At 38.2% G+C, this 14113-nt stretch overlaps 1 pseudogene; it reads right to left on the bottom strand.

Moving 5' to 3' along the window:
• Window positions 1-9515: 9515 nt before the first annotated feature.
• LOC147279997 (putative 2-oxoglutarate-dependent dioxygenase AOP1) lies at window positions 9516-12206 on the bottom strand (annotated as a pseudogene).
• Window positions 12207-14113: the final 1907 nt, after the last annotated feature.

Raw genomic sequence — 14113 nt, 5'->3', positions numbered from 1 at the left:
TTCTGCTCTCTCAGCTTAATTCTTTGGACTGTCTTTCTTGCTTAACTTATCTCCCTTTGAAATAGGAACCTCAACACCATGACTGTTTGCCAAATTAAATTTCTTCAATACCTTTTCTATATAAGCCTTTTGTGACAAGCCTAGTAACCCTCTAGCTCTATCTCTGTGAATTTCAATCCCCAAGACATAGGCAGCTTCACCGAAATCTTTCATATCAAAATTTTTGGACAGAAAATCCTTAGTTTCATGCAAAAGACTCTCATCACTACTAGCCAGCAGTATGTCATCCACATAAAGAACAAGAAAAATGAACTTACTCCCACTGAATTTCAAATATATACATTCATCCAGCTTGTTCTCAACAAAACCATGAGAAGTAATAATACCATCAAACTTCAAATACCACTGCCGAGAAGCCTGCTTTAGTCCATATATAGATTTCTTTAACCTACACACCAAATGCTCACTCCCTTCTACTATGAAACCTTCTGGCTGCTGCATATATATCTCCTCAGTCAACTCACCATTAAGGAATGCAGTTTTGACATCCATCTGATGCAAGAATAAATCAAAATGGGCCACTAAAGCCATGATGACCCTAAAAGCATCCTTAGATGAAACTGGAGAAAAGGTTTCATTAAAATCAATCCCTTCTTGTTATGTAAAACCTTTAGCCACCAATCTTGCCTTATGTCTTTCTACATTTCCCTTAGAGTCTCTCTTATTTTTAAACACCCACTTACACCCTATAGGCTTCAAACCTTGTCTCGGCTCTACTAACTCCCATACTTTGTTGTGTCTCATAGATTGCAACTCACTTTGCATAGCCTCTAGCCACTGACCAGAATGTTCAGCAGCCATTGCTTGTTTATAATTGATAGGATCCTAAAAAACAAAGTCATCAAAATTAGTTTCATTTAAGTACACAAAGTCCGGATGTGTAGTAGGTCTTCTCTCCCTATTGGATCTTCTAACCCCTCCTTGTTGTGGCTGCAAGACATCAATGTTTGGCTCTTCATTTACAACTTCCATATTATGATTGTCTATCTGAAGTCTGTCATTGTTATTAGGTAATGGCAAACTAGAAAAATGATAAGTCAGAATAGGATCAGAAGTGTTGGCAGCAGTATTGTCTAAAACTGTACCTATATCCCCTTCCTCTTCAAAAACAAAATCTGTATTTACTTGAAAACCACCACAATCAAACTCTATAAATTTTGCTTTCCCTGTTTCTACAATCCTATTGGTGTGATGAGGGCAGTAGAAACGAAAACCTTTAGTCCTATCTGCAAAGCCAATAAACCTACAACTTACAGTCTTAGGATCTAACTTGGCTAAGTCTGGATTATATATTTTAGCTTCAGCTTTGCAGCCCCAAACATGTAGGTGGTTTAGGCTAGGTTTCCTTGCATTCCACAACTCGAAAGGTGTTTTAGAAACTGCTTTGCTAGGCACTCTATTTAATATGTAATTGGCTGTTTTGATAGCATCTCCCCATAGGAATTTAGGCAAGTCAGTGTTGCAGATCATGCTTCTAACCATGTCCTTTAGTGTTCTATTTCTTCTCTCAGCAACACCATTTTGCTGAGGTGTTCCAGGATTTGTGTATTGTGCAACAATACCACAATCTTGCAGATAACGAGCCAATGGAGAAGGATGTCTTCCTTGCTCATCATACCTGCCATAGTATTCTCCTCCCCTATCAGATCTTAACACCTTAATCTTTAAGTTTAACTGATTTTCAACTTCTGTTTTGTATACTTTAAACACCTCAAATGCACTAGATTTAGTTGGTATTAGGTAGAGATAGCAGAATCTTGAGTAGTCATCAATAAAAGTGATAAAATACCTATGACCTTCTAGAGTTTCAGTTGGAAAAGGACCACAAATGTCAGTGTGAATAATCTGTAAAAGTCCTTGACTGCGTGTGGATCCTAGTTTTCTAGTGTTTGTCAATTTTCCTTTAATGCATTCAATACAATCTTCATAATCTGTAAACTCTAAGTAAGGAAGAATCTCCTCTTTGACTAGAAGTTGCATTCTCTCCTTAGATATGTGGCCTAATCTCTTGTGCCACAATCTGGAAGAGATTTCATGATGTTGAATGCGTTTGTGTCCAGTTAAATCAACATTAAAAGTGAAACTATTAGAAGCACAATTTAACTGAAAAATATTATCAACTAGAAAACCATTGCCAACTAAAACTTTATTTAGAAATAAATCAAATCCTACACTAGAAAATTCAAAATGGAAATTTTTCCTAACTAGTTGAGAAACTGAAATCAAATTCCTTCTCATGGAAGGTACAAAAGCAACATTTTCCAATTCTAATTGAAAACCTAAACCTAATTGAACCCTAACACTTCCTACTGCATGGACTAGAACCTTCTTGCAATTCCCTACGAAGACATAAGCTTGCTCTTTACTTGGTGTCTTCTGGCTTACGAAGTCCTGCATAGAAGTAGAAACATGGATTGAAGAACCAGTGTCAATCCACCAGGAATTTGAAGGGACAGTTATAGAACTTGACTCAAAACAAACTAGAACAGAATTTAATTTACCTTTAGTTGCCTTTTTCTCTACCCACTTTTTATACCTAGTGCAATTCCTTTTGAGGTGTCCTGCCTTATCACATAAATAACATTTAAAATCAGTAGTTTTGTTTGGTTTTAAGATGTTAGACCTTTTAGGATGAGGATTAGCCTTATGGTTGGCAGCAGCATGATTTGGTTTGGCTGAATTGTGTTTGGGAACATTGGTAGTGAGATGCACATGGTTGGACTCCTTCTCCTTCTTCATCCTAGTCTGTTCTTGAACACAAATACCAATGAGTTCATCCATATCCCAGTTCTCCCTTTGAGCATTATAGATTATCTTTAGCTGCTCAAAAGGTGCATAAAGTGAGTTCATGGCTAGGTGAACTAGGAATGGATCAGCTATGGGAATGTCTAGGGCTTTCAGCTTTGTTGCAAGTTCATTCATGCCTAAAAGATACACCCTGATGTCTTCCACTCCATCATGCCTCATGTTGGTAAGCTTGCACATTAAATCCCCAGTTTCTGCCTTCTGGGGTTCCTTAAATTTTTGACTTACAGCTTCCAGATACTCCCTTGCACTCTCGGATTCAGGAATACCTCCACAAATTGTCTCTGACATGGACTTCTTCATTATCAGCAAACACATCCTATTAGCCTTCTCCCATTTCTCGAATTTAAACCTCTGTTCAACAGTGCTTTCCTCAGTGAGTTCTGGAGGTTTGTCTTCCCTTAGGGCTAAGTCATGGTCTAGGAGACCTAAAGCTATCTCTAAGTCTCTCTTCCATTTCTTAAAATTGCCACCAGTCAAGGGCTCAATGGAGTTGATAGAAGGATTCACAACTGAAATATAGAGTTCACAATATATAAGAAAATACTTTAACCCCAAAACTTTATTCATGAATGACAACCATCTGTGGACTGAATTATCATACATGTTTGTTTCCCTTTTACATGACTAACAATATAAATTGATATGACCAACCTTTATCAAAAAACTTTCATCTGTGGACTGAAAAGATTCTAATATGCATACCAGTTTGTACATCATCTTGTTCCATCATGAGATATTTCTCAATTGAGTTCACACTTGTGAGCAGAAAAGTCAATGATAGTCTCTCATGATGCAATCTTGTCATTTAATGCTTTGAATTGATTAATAACAATTGATTCATGCTTATCTGTGGACTAAGCATAAAACAATTGTCTTTAATCAAGACATGACAACTTTATGGGTATTCTTTATTGCGGAATATACTTATACAGGAAGGAAAAACATATATATAAACAACTATATAGTTTATGCTTTACATGGCAACTTGTAAGTCATCAATCAGATTATATATATATGTACAAATTGCTGTCAATCAATCTTGTAAATAAACAATCATATATTGATGGTTAACAACAATATATATCTGACTCATCAAACTAAAGAAACACAAAAGCAAGAAATAAACTCGTGACTTTCTTTAACATACATATATAAATTATAAGATCAAAAATTAATCAAACTGCACTTCTGCAAACAGAATTCTTTAACAGAGCAATTACGCAAGCATGCATATATATTGACTTCACAAAATAGGCCTTTAGATGCATAGAACCTTGCTCTGATACCACATGTTGGATTTCTTAATATGCAGGTATAAAGGCACTTACCTTGTGATGCCATTGCAGATAGCTCGTGAGAATCAAGATGCAGTCAAAGTGTTTGATGCAATGCCAAATGTAACGACCCAATCCGAATTTCACAAGAAATCAAATTTTTATTCGTAATGGCCATTTAGAGGTGTAGTGAGAAATTGAATTGTGAGACTTCGTATTTTTCTCAAAAGTTATTTTAGGTATTTTGAGAATTTATTTGGATCATTTTGGGAATTTATTTTGAAAATAAAAAGGTTTTGGTTTATTTTTAATCTACGTTTTAAATTGGGATTGACCCAAAAGTTGACTTTTAAAACTAATGGGCTTTTGATTTTGACTCTGGGCCCGTTACAAAGGTCTCGAGCCCACGATTTCATAGACATGTAGCACGCGTTGATCCGAGTCACGGTTTAGGAGTTACGGATCGTACAAGTGTGGGGCAATTGTGTAAAATTGCACTTAAGGGGTTTTAAAAAGCCATTTTTATTTCTGAAAATTCAGATTCTCTCTCTTCTCTCTAGAAAATTCTACAACTCTCTCTCTCTATTTCCTCCTCTCTCTCCCGCAACCCCCCCGGGACGGCCCGCAATCCAGGAGGTGCCACAGCCACCACCACCACCACAACCCTTGATGCCGGCCGCTTCCCTGTCGACCCAGACAGCCGTGCGACCCCCCTCCCTCGCCGGCGCCGACCGTCCACCCTGAGCCCCCCAATTTCTCTCTTTCTCCCCTTCTCTGTGCGCGACCACCAGCCACCAACACCAACGTCTCTCGCCGTCGCCGACCTCCGACGACCTCCCCTCAGGCCGGCCGACACCCCTAGTCTTCCCCCTTCCTCGAGCAGCTCCCTTGACCCGCGGAAACAGCACAGAAAACCCCCCAAACCGCCAGCCTTGTTCTCCAAATTCTGGCTAGTTTTTCACCATGAATTCTCCAGTGTTTTAGTGGGTTTTCTCCTTGAGGTATGAGCTTCCTTTTCCCTATGTATTAGCTGTTTATTTTGAGTAATTGTGAAAAGTCGAAAATTGGGTTTTTGAAGCCATTTCGGGTTGTTCTTTAATTTTCGGACTAGGGGGCAGTTTTGTTGTTTTGAGTAACAAATTCTATTTCTAGGAACCCCAACTGTGGTTTAAGATTGAAGGATTGAGTGGGTTTAAAGAATTAGGCATTTCTTGGCTAAAAATTTATTTCGGGGCAGTCACTGTGGGCGGCACTTTCAGTAAATTCGAACCCCATTGTAAATTCATGACTAAGGGATTATTAAGGGACAATTTGGTGTGAATTGTTGGTTTTGGATGTTTCAATTATTGTTGGAGAAAAACGAAGATATTTTAGAACTAGTTTGACACCTTGTTAATACCGATTTCACTCTAGGACGAGCTTTCCGACCGAAGTGAGTCTCGGACAAGTTTCTTTTTAAGTTTGGGATTTGTTTTAAATCCTTGGGTGAAATTAGGTTCAGCTGGACAGGTTTTTGGGAATGGATTTGAGAGCGTTTTATCTAACCGTGGTGAAGAACGCAATATCAATGAGGCTCAAGAAAAATCCGACGGAGGATCAACGTTGATTTCGCACTGTGAGTGGACTTCATTTTTTATAAAAGTTTATGTTTCTAAATGTTTATGATTTCATTGATTTAATGGTGGATTTGTGTTGAGAATTATTATTTAAGTTTCTTCAAATGATATTCTGGTTGAGACTAATGACTTTAAAAATTGAGATGTTGTGAGTTGAGGAAAGACACATGTTTTATGAGTTGGGTTGTTAAAAGGGAATTGTGAAAAGAGTATTTAAAAACTGATGTATAAATGCACGTATTGACCGGTCGAGCCTGCCTGTGTAAAATGCACGGGATTGTGGCTAGGATACGAGCCTGCTCGTACGGAGTGACCCCTCCGTATGAGATTGTGGCTAGGATACGAGCCTGCTCGTACGGAGTGACCCCTCCGTATGAGATTGTGGCTAGGATACGAGCCTGCTCGTACGGAGTGACCCCTCCGTATGAGATTGTGGCTAGGATACGAGCCTGCTCGTACGGAGCGACCCCTCCGTATGAGATTGTGGCTAGGATACGAGCCTGCTCGTACGGAGCGACCCCTCCGTATGAGATTGTGGCTAGGATACGAGCCTGCTCGTACGGAGCGACCCCTCCGTATGAGATTGTGGCTAGGATACGAGCCTGCTCGTACGGAGTGACCCCTCCGTATGAGATTGTGGCTAGGATACGAGCCTGCTCGTACGGAGCGACCCCTCCGTATGAGATTGTGGCTAGGATACGAGCCTGCTCGTACGGAGTGACCCCTCCGTATGAGATTGTGGCTAGGATACGAGCCTGCTCGTACGGAGCGACCCCTCCGTATGAGATTGTGGCTAGGATACGAGCCTGCTCGTACGGAGCGACCCCTCCGTATGAGATTGTGGCTAGGATACGAGCCTGCTCGTACGGAGTGACCCCTCCGTATGAGATTGTGGCTAGGATACGAGCCTGCTCGTACGGAGCGACCCCTCCGTATGAGATTGTGGCTAGGATACGAGCCTGCTCGTACGGAGTGATCCCTCCGTATGAGATTGTGGCTAGGATACGAGCCTGCTCGTACGGAGTGACCCCTCCGTATGAGATTGTGGCTAGGATACGAGCCTGCTCGTACGGAGTGACCCCTCCGTATGAGATTGTGGCTAGGATACGAGCCTGCTCGTACGGAGTGACCCTTCCGTATGAGATTGTGGCTAGGATTCGAGCCTGCCCGTGCGCGGGATTGTGGCCAGGACATTGTCTACAGTACGGATACAAGAATGGTGTAGTTTTAAGTATAAGTATTTGAGATATCAGTTTATAAAGATAATTTCAGTTCAGATTTGCTATTTTTCAGCTTGGAAAGTTTTATTGCTTTTTCAGTATATTGAGGTCTATTGGAGATGATTGTCGAAAATGATTTTGAAAATAGTATTTAAAATTGGGGGATTTCAAAGAGCAACGTGAAGTCTTAGAGTTAAAAGTGATTGAGAAGGGTTTCCTGAAGAGATATTAAATCTTTGATTACATTTTCATTAAACTGTCCACTTACTGAGTTATCTTACAGTTTCTCTTGTTTTGTCTTAAATTGCCTCCCCCCAGGTAGTACTTTTGGTGGAGGTCGAGCCAATAACGTCGAGGCATTTGTGTCCATCTTCTGACTCGGACTCTGTAGGCGCCATTCAATTTTTTTGTAGAAATTCCTTGTAATAGAATAGAAGCTCTTATAACTACTTTAAATATTAAGTACATTTCTCTGTGAAATTGTCGGGTCTGAGACCCTTTTGGTTGTGGTAGAGATGGTTGCTGTTCTAGAAGTGCTTTTTAACAGGTTTGAAATTTCGGGGTTAGTCCATTTTCAGGGGAGGTTCTGTCGAATTTTCGGTAGAATTTTCCTTGATTTTGGACTCCCGCAGAACCTCTCCGAGTTTCAGGGCGAAATCCAGGGGCGGTCCTGTCACCAAAACCAGCCGTGAGTCTTCCTCTCTCTCTGTATCTCTATATGCACTGCCTATATGGGGTAGGATCTTTTATGCTTGTAATTGTACATAAGAGAGGGGACCCTGGCTGTATATTTATAGATGACAACTCCTAGGTTTCTTGCCCATAAAGAATTACCCGAAGTCAGCCTTATCACCTCTGGATTCCATAACCTTATGCAATAGGTATTCCTTGTTAATTAGGATTCCTACTTCACCTTAAGTACCAGGCTGTACAAGTTAGTTTCCCACTTGAATTCTTAGTTGTATAAGTGATTAAATAGGTTGCTAACTCAAATAGGGTCTTACACCTCGCCCATACATTGGGCGACGAATACGTAAGTTCCTCGCCCAAAGTGACTTTAGGCAACGAACAGAAAAATTCCTCGCCTAAAATGACTTTGAGCGACAAAATATGTCGTCGCTCAAAGTCATTTTAGGCGAGGAATTTTTCTGTTCGTCGCCTAAAGTCACTTTGGGCGAGGAACTTACATATTCGTCGCCCAATGTATGGATCAACTACCGTTTTGGCGCGTGATTTGAGGCAACGAAATATTGTCGTCGCCCAAACCTTGATGGGATTAGGCGACAAATTTTCTGGTTCGTCGCCCAAAGTTGCTTTGGGCGACGAATTTTAGTTCGTCTTCCAAAGTTTCGTCGCCCAAATATATTTTTCTTGTAGTGATCGAATGAGGGTGAGGTTTGCTCACATTTCTTGTAGTGTCTCAACTCTTCAAGTCGAGTTCTAGTTGCTATAAGAAAATTATCCCATTGAGTTGTGAGTTCGTTCCAGTGGACTATATAAACATGCATAGCTTTGCCTTATGAGGGACGTACAGTTTGCAATAGTAAAAATAAAGGAAAAATCCATGTCCTTTATTTGATTATTTGACATCTGGCATGTCTTAATCGTTAGACCACATTTTACAACAGATAATTGTAGGACCACAAGCTACATTAGTTGGATACATAGATGGGGAGGTCCCTCAATCGGATACCCTTCATGCCTGGTATCCCATCTATTACAGTATCCAAATACCCGTTTGTCAAATAACAAGCATCTACAAATCGATCAAAGAAAATAATTAGTACAAAGTCAGTGGTTTCCAATTTTCCAAATGACCACTCTGAAATTTGATGTCAATTCCTCATTTTGATTGATTAATACAATAGTACGACTATAAGAGGAATGAAGCCCTTTTCAATGAGAGGCCGATACTGAAGGTAGCCCATGAAGCCACAAGCACTTGTTCACTTGTGGATGAACTCTGTGCTTTTTCTTTTATGTGACATACGGGAATCTTTTAATGGCCGTTCGTGTGGCTCAGATTTAACTGAGCCAAAACGAAGGATTTTAGGACTTCCATTAGGATTAAAGGAGCAACATTTTAGTTGAGGACTCGGAGCAAAATTGGATAAGAGGAAGAAAAACAAGCACAGTTTTTGCAGCATCATCAACATTTTCTTCAGACGGTTTGTGTTATCTTTAGGACGTCTATTTAGGTAGTTCATGTATTTCCCACAACAGTTAATCTATCTTCTAGATTCTTTTTTGACATTATGTGTAAGATCCTTATAGAATTCTCACTTGAGGGGATATATAAAAGGAGAGTGACCAGCTCTCAAATATATAAAAGGCCATGCAACTACAATTGGAATGTATATATAATAAGAAACCAAGTACAATGTGACATCAACACTACTTAAGATCGAAAGCATGCATACATGACGTTTTTATTAATTGGAAAAAAAAACAAAGAAAATATATTATTCCAGCCATGTTTGTTTTATTCTGAAATTAATATAAAAATCCTACTTCTTTATTGATTTAAAAAAAATATATCAAATGCCACAATATGCCTTGACGGTAAGGGGTGAAGTGCCCATGAGTTGTGCTTTAATATATTCTGATTGATCAAGTGGCTTATATCTTAAGGGATTGTCCTTGTCCACAAGCTCCTTCGGTATGTGTGTTACCCCTTTTTTGAGTGAAGAAAGCCCGAATGAGTATCTAACCTTATTTTCCTTCACAACAACTCTATGTATACAAGACCGTATTCTATCATTGCTCCAAACCTAGTATGAAAAATCAAATAAAACTTGGAATTAATGACAATAGAACTACAAATAAATAAATAAAAAACAAAAAACTAATTAATTAATGATATAGGAGAAGGATTCATGACATCATATTTTTGAAACAAGTTTTGACACAAATTTTCAATGGGGCCCACTTCATAAAGGATTTCAACAATCCGAACCATCTATTTTTTAGGTCTTTATTAAGGGATAATCCTGGCAAAAAATTAGGTAAATCAGAAACCATTTACCATATAAGATTAAATGGTCAACATTTCAAGTGTTTATTTTGTTGACCACTTAATCTTTGTAGGTAAATGATTTATGATTTACCTAATTTTTTGTAAGAATGATCCTTTAATGTAGACATAAAAAATAGACGGTTTGGATGTTGAAATCATATATGGAGTGTGCTTTAGTGAAAACTTGTGTCAAAAATAGAATGTCACAGATACGCCCCCAATGATATATATATATATATATATAGGGTTTTTAAGATATAAGACCATTTTGAATACCCTATTTTATAGTAGGTCCAATAGGTAAAGAAAAGTGTGTGAATTTTTTTTTTCCACGTCAAATAATGGCTTAGGCATAAATATGTAGATATTTACAAAAGATGTCATTGCTCCAATTTGAGCAATATTTAAAGATCCATGATTTGAGGCATTTATTACTTTTAATTTTGAATGTTTTAATTGATGAAATTTCATGATTCATACATTCAATTAAAAAAAAAAATTGTTACCAATTATGAATATCAACATATAAACACTCAAATACAAAAAAAATTAAACAAAGTAAGCCTTCACTTTGAGAGAAATATCACCAACCTCCTTTTGAGATATATATACCAATGCTTTCATCACCTCTTACTCAGGTAGAAAAATGTGAAAGAAAAAAAAGTATCACAATCATGGAGTGCTTGGTGTTGAAAAAAATAGAAGAAGATCAAAGGATGGATAAACACTGGTGGGACAACAAATTTCTTTCAAAAGTTTTAGTAATTAAAAATATTTGTGTTTTAGAGATTAGAACTTGGAAACTCTTCCATAAAGTAGACAAAAATATAATTAGACAAATAGCTAATTGATAATTGTTAAAGGATAGTACGTGTTATTGGCACTACAAAAAAGTCATCCAGCATGCAGTACAATTTTAAAAAAAACATAAGAGAAAATTTGTACATATTGAAGTGCAAGCTAGGATGACCTTTTGGAGTGCCAATAACACTATCCTAGCTTGTTAAATAATACGTAATTCACACTATAAATAATCACCTCAACTGATCTACAAGGGATGCCCATCAATTAAATTGGTTTCACATGTGAATTTCATCATCAAGCTAGAGAATTAATGCAGTTGTTGGGTAGGCCAGTTGAAAGGGCCGTACAATTACCCACAATTCACCCAAGTTTGATCCCCTTCCCTCCAACTCAAAAAAAAAAAAAAAAAAAAACTAGCAAATTGATTTTTCATCTATTAAATAAAAAGAGGAGTGTGGGCTTAATTATAATTAAGTGGGATTTTCAAAGTTGCAACTCACTTATATTACGTATGTATGTGAGACATGTGATATATACATATATATTTTAGTGGTGAATGCAATACAAATATACATATAGTTATATTAAATGAAAAATTATGGCATAAACATACGTACCTGAAATACATCACTTGCTAGGAATACGAAAGATGAAGGTGGAAGATCAACCCATATCCATTGATCATCCTTTGTATTTACCTCCAAACCATTGACATGATTTTGACAGAGAATGGTGGAAAAGCTCTTGTCTGTATGACTAATTAACTAGACTCACACTTTCACCTTTCTTGGGTTCTTTGTATTTTAATAATTTGAGAGCGTAAAAAGTCGATTGAATGTGATCATCATGATACTTCTCTACAGCATAGTTCTCGAATACCATTCTCGTCACAACTTCATTTAGTTCTGCCACCACTTTCATATGCATATCAACACTGTCACTGTAGGCACAAAAAAAGAAAAAGAAAACAAGAATTAGCTAGACAAGAATTGAAATGAACAATCCAAGAACATATGTTTTGAAAAGTATACCGAAACTGATAGTTTCCGTTGGGCCAAAAAATATGTGAGAATCTCTGAAGTTCTTCAGGGTTTGAAACATTATCAAGGAACATGGCTTCATAGGAAGGGTTCTTAGTAAAATAGCCAGCAAAAGGCTTGTCTTGGTAAGTATGTTGGGCTTTGATTTCTGTGGGGAAATCAAACATCTCTCTCAATGTACCAAACAAAGTGTTGTGAAGCTCCAAAGAGACTTTGTTGGACAGGATTGCAATGAAACAACCAAACTCTTCGAGTGCATGACAAACTTCTCTGCGAGCTGAATGCCATGAACTTGTCTCTGGCTTCCAGAAGTCCTCTGATTTGGAGAAATCTACCACCGGAATTTTGGTCACTGTTTGAGTGCTCATGGTGTTCTTTTTCTGCTCGCAAGCTAAGTAAAAGATGGAGAAAGAATTGTTGGAGAAGAGAGATCTCCCAAGGTGATTAAAAGCTATAGAAAAGGTGGTGCATATATATATACTAGCCATCTGTTTAGTCGTTTGAATTGGCATATGAATTTTAAAGGAGTTATAAATTTCTGCAGATTTTATGTATTCTATATATGGATATTCTTATTGATTTTCATAAAATCCATCAAAATTTAAGGGAGAAAGGTGGAATTCTCATAGCTTTTGCTTTGTTAACAAAATCCATCAAAATCCAACAAAATCCACCACTTAAGGAAATCATTTAAAATCGATCAGAGTTTTTTATTATACCTATATTTCTATGGAATCTATAAAATTCTGAATTAATTGAATATACATAAAATTCTGAATTAAATACACATAGATTTCTATGAATTTCCAATTTCTTTCTATTTAGAGAAGGGATCAAATCCAAATCCAGGGTGGATTTTAGAGGCCCAAATCCATGGATATGAAATCACTCCTACAACGAATTTGAAATCTCACGACCACTCTCCCTCTCCCTGCCGGCCATCACCTTTGCCACCGACCACCACCACCGTTTGATCCCCTCCATCCACCATGAATTTGGATTTGGTTTTGGATTTTAAATCTATGCATTTGAAATCCATGTATTAGAAATCCCTAGATTTGAAATTCTATTGTTTGGATACAAAATTTAAAGGTGAGGATTTCAATGTAAGAATTTTTTTTGACAATTTAATAATTTAAACATATGATTAAGAAAAAAAAAATAAGAAATATGATTTTAATTTTTATATATTTAGCAATATGTGATAAATATTTAAAATATACAAGCAAACATAAATATAGGTTTAGTTTAGTTGGTTGATGGTCGTCGAGGTGGTGGTCGGAAAAGTCATCGGAGGGGGTGGCCGAAAAAGTCACTGGAAGTGGACGAAGAAGCGGACAGAAAAGTCTCCGAAGGTGGTGGCTGAAAAAGTCACCGGAGGTGCGACAAGAAAAGTCGCTGGAGGGGGTGGCCGAAAAGGTTGCCGGAGATGCGTCCGAAAAAGTCGTCATCGTCGGTGGACGGAAAAGTCGCTCGAGTAAGTGGCGGCCGAAAATGATGCAGGAGGTGCAGCCGGAAAAGACGTCGGAAAAGTGGCCGAAGGGGTGGCCGAAAAATTCAACGGAGGGGGTGGCTGGTAGTGGTCGTCGGAGGTGGTGGTCACCGGAGGTGAGGGAGAGAGAGTGAGATTGTGAGATTTCAAATACCTAGTTACATATGGCATCTCAAATTCATGGATTTGGGTCAAATCCAAATCACTTCTTTAAATTAAATCCAAACAAATGTACAGTACTTGGATTTGGGCTCCCCAAATCCAAACAGCAACCCCAAAATTACATGCAGAACTACACTACAACCAAAAAGACACACAAATCAAAGAAAAGTTGGGCTAAATCATAGCTAACAAACAGCGCCTCTCCAATCTAAAAGAATAGTAGAATTCCTTATATTCAACTGATACACTCCCACTAAGAAGTCCAGAATAGATCTCTTTCCCCATGTTCCTCCACACCACCCCTTATGCAGTCCTCAAAGATCATTCTATTCCTCTCCATCCAAATGGCCCACAATACAGCCAGAACACAGCACTGTCGCAGAACTATAGCCTTCGCTTAGCATTGCAAAGCAATCTGCTGGAATCACCCAGCTTACCCCTGCCTCCCTAAAAGAATTCTGCCATAAACGGACAGCTACTGGACAGTGTACAAACACATATGGAATTGATGGATCATTTTGTTCAAGTAAGAAGCAAAAGGGATATAATGATATTAAAATATCAAATAAATGCAACACCGATAACTCAGGTCGCAGAAGCCTTAACTTGACCACTCATTTT

Source organism: Dryas octopetala, chromosome 7 (genome assembly GCF_963921425.1).
Source record: "Dryas octopetala chromosome 7, drDryOcto1.1, whole genome shotgun sequence".
In the NCBI taxonomy this organism is placed as follows: domain Eukaryota; kingdom Viridiplantae; phylum Streptophyta; class Magnoliopsida; order Rosales; family Rosaceae; genus Dryas; species Dryas octopetala.
The sequence above is the reverse complement of the archived record's forward strand: the minus strand, read 5'-3'. Positions and strand labels throughout refer to the sequence as shown.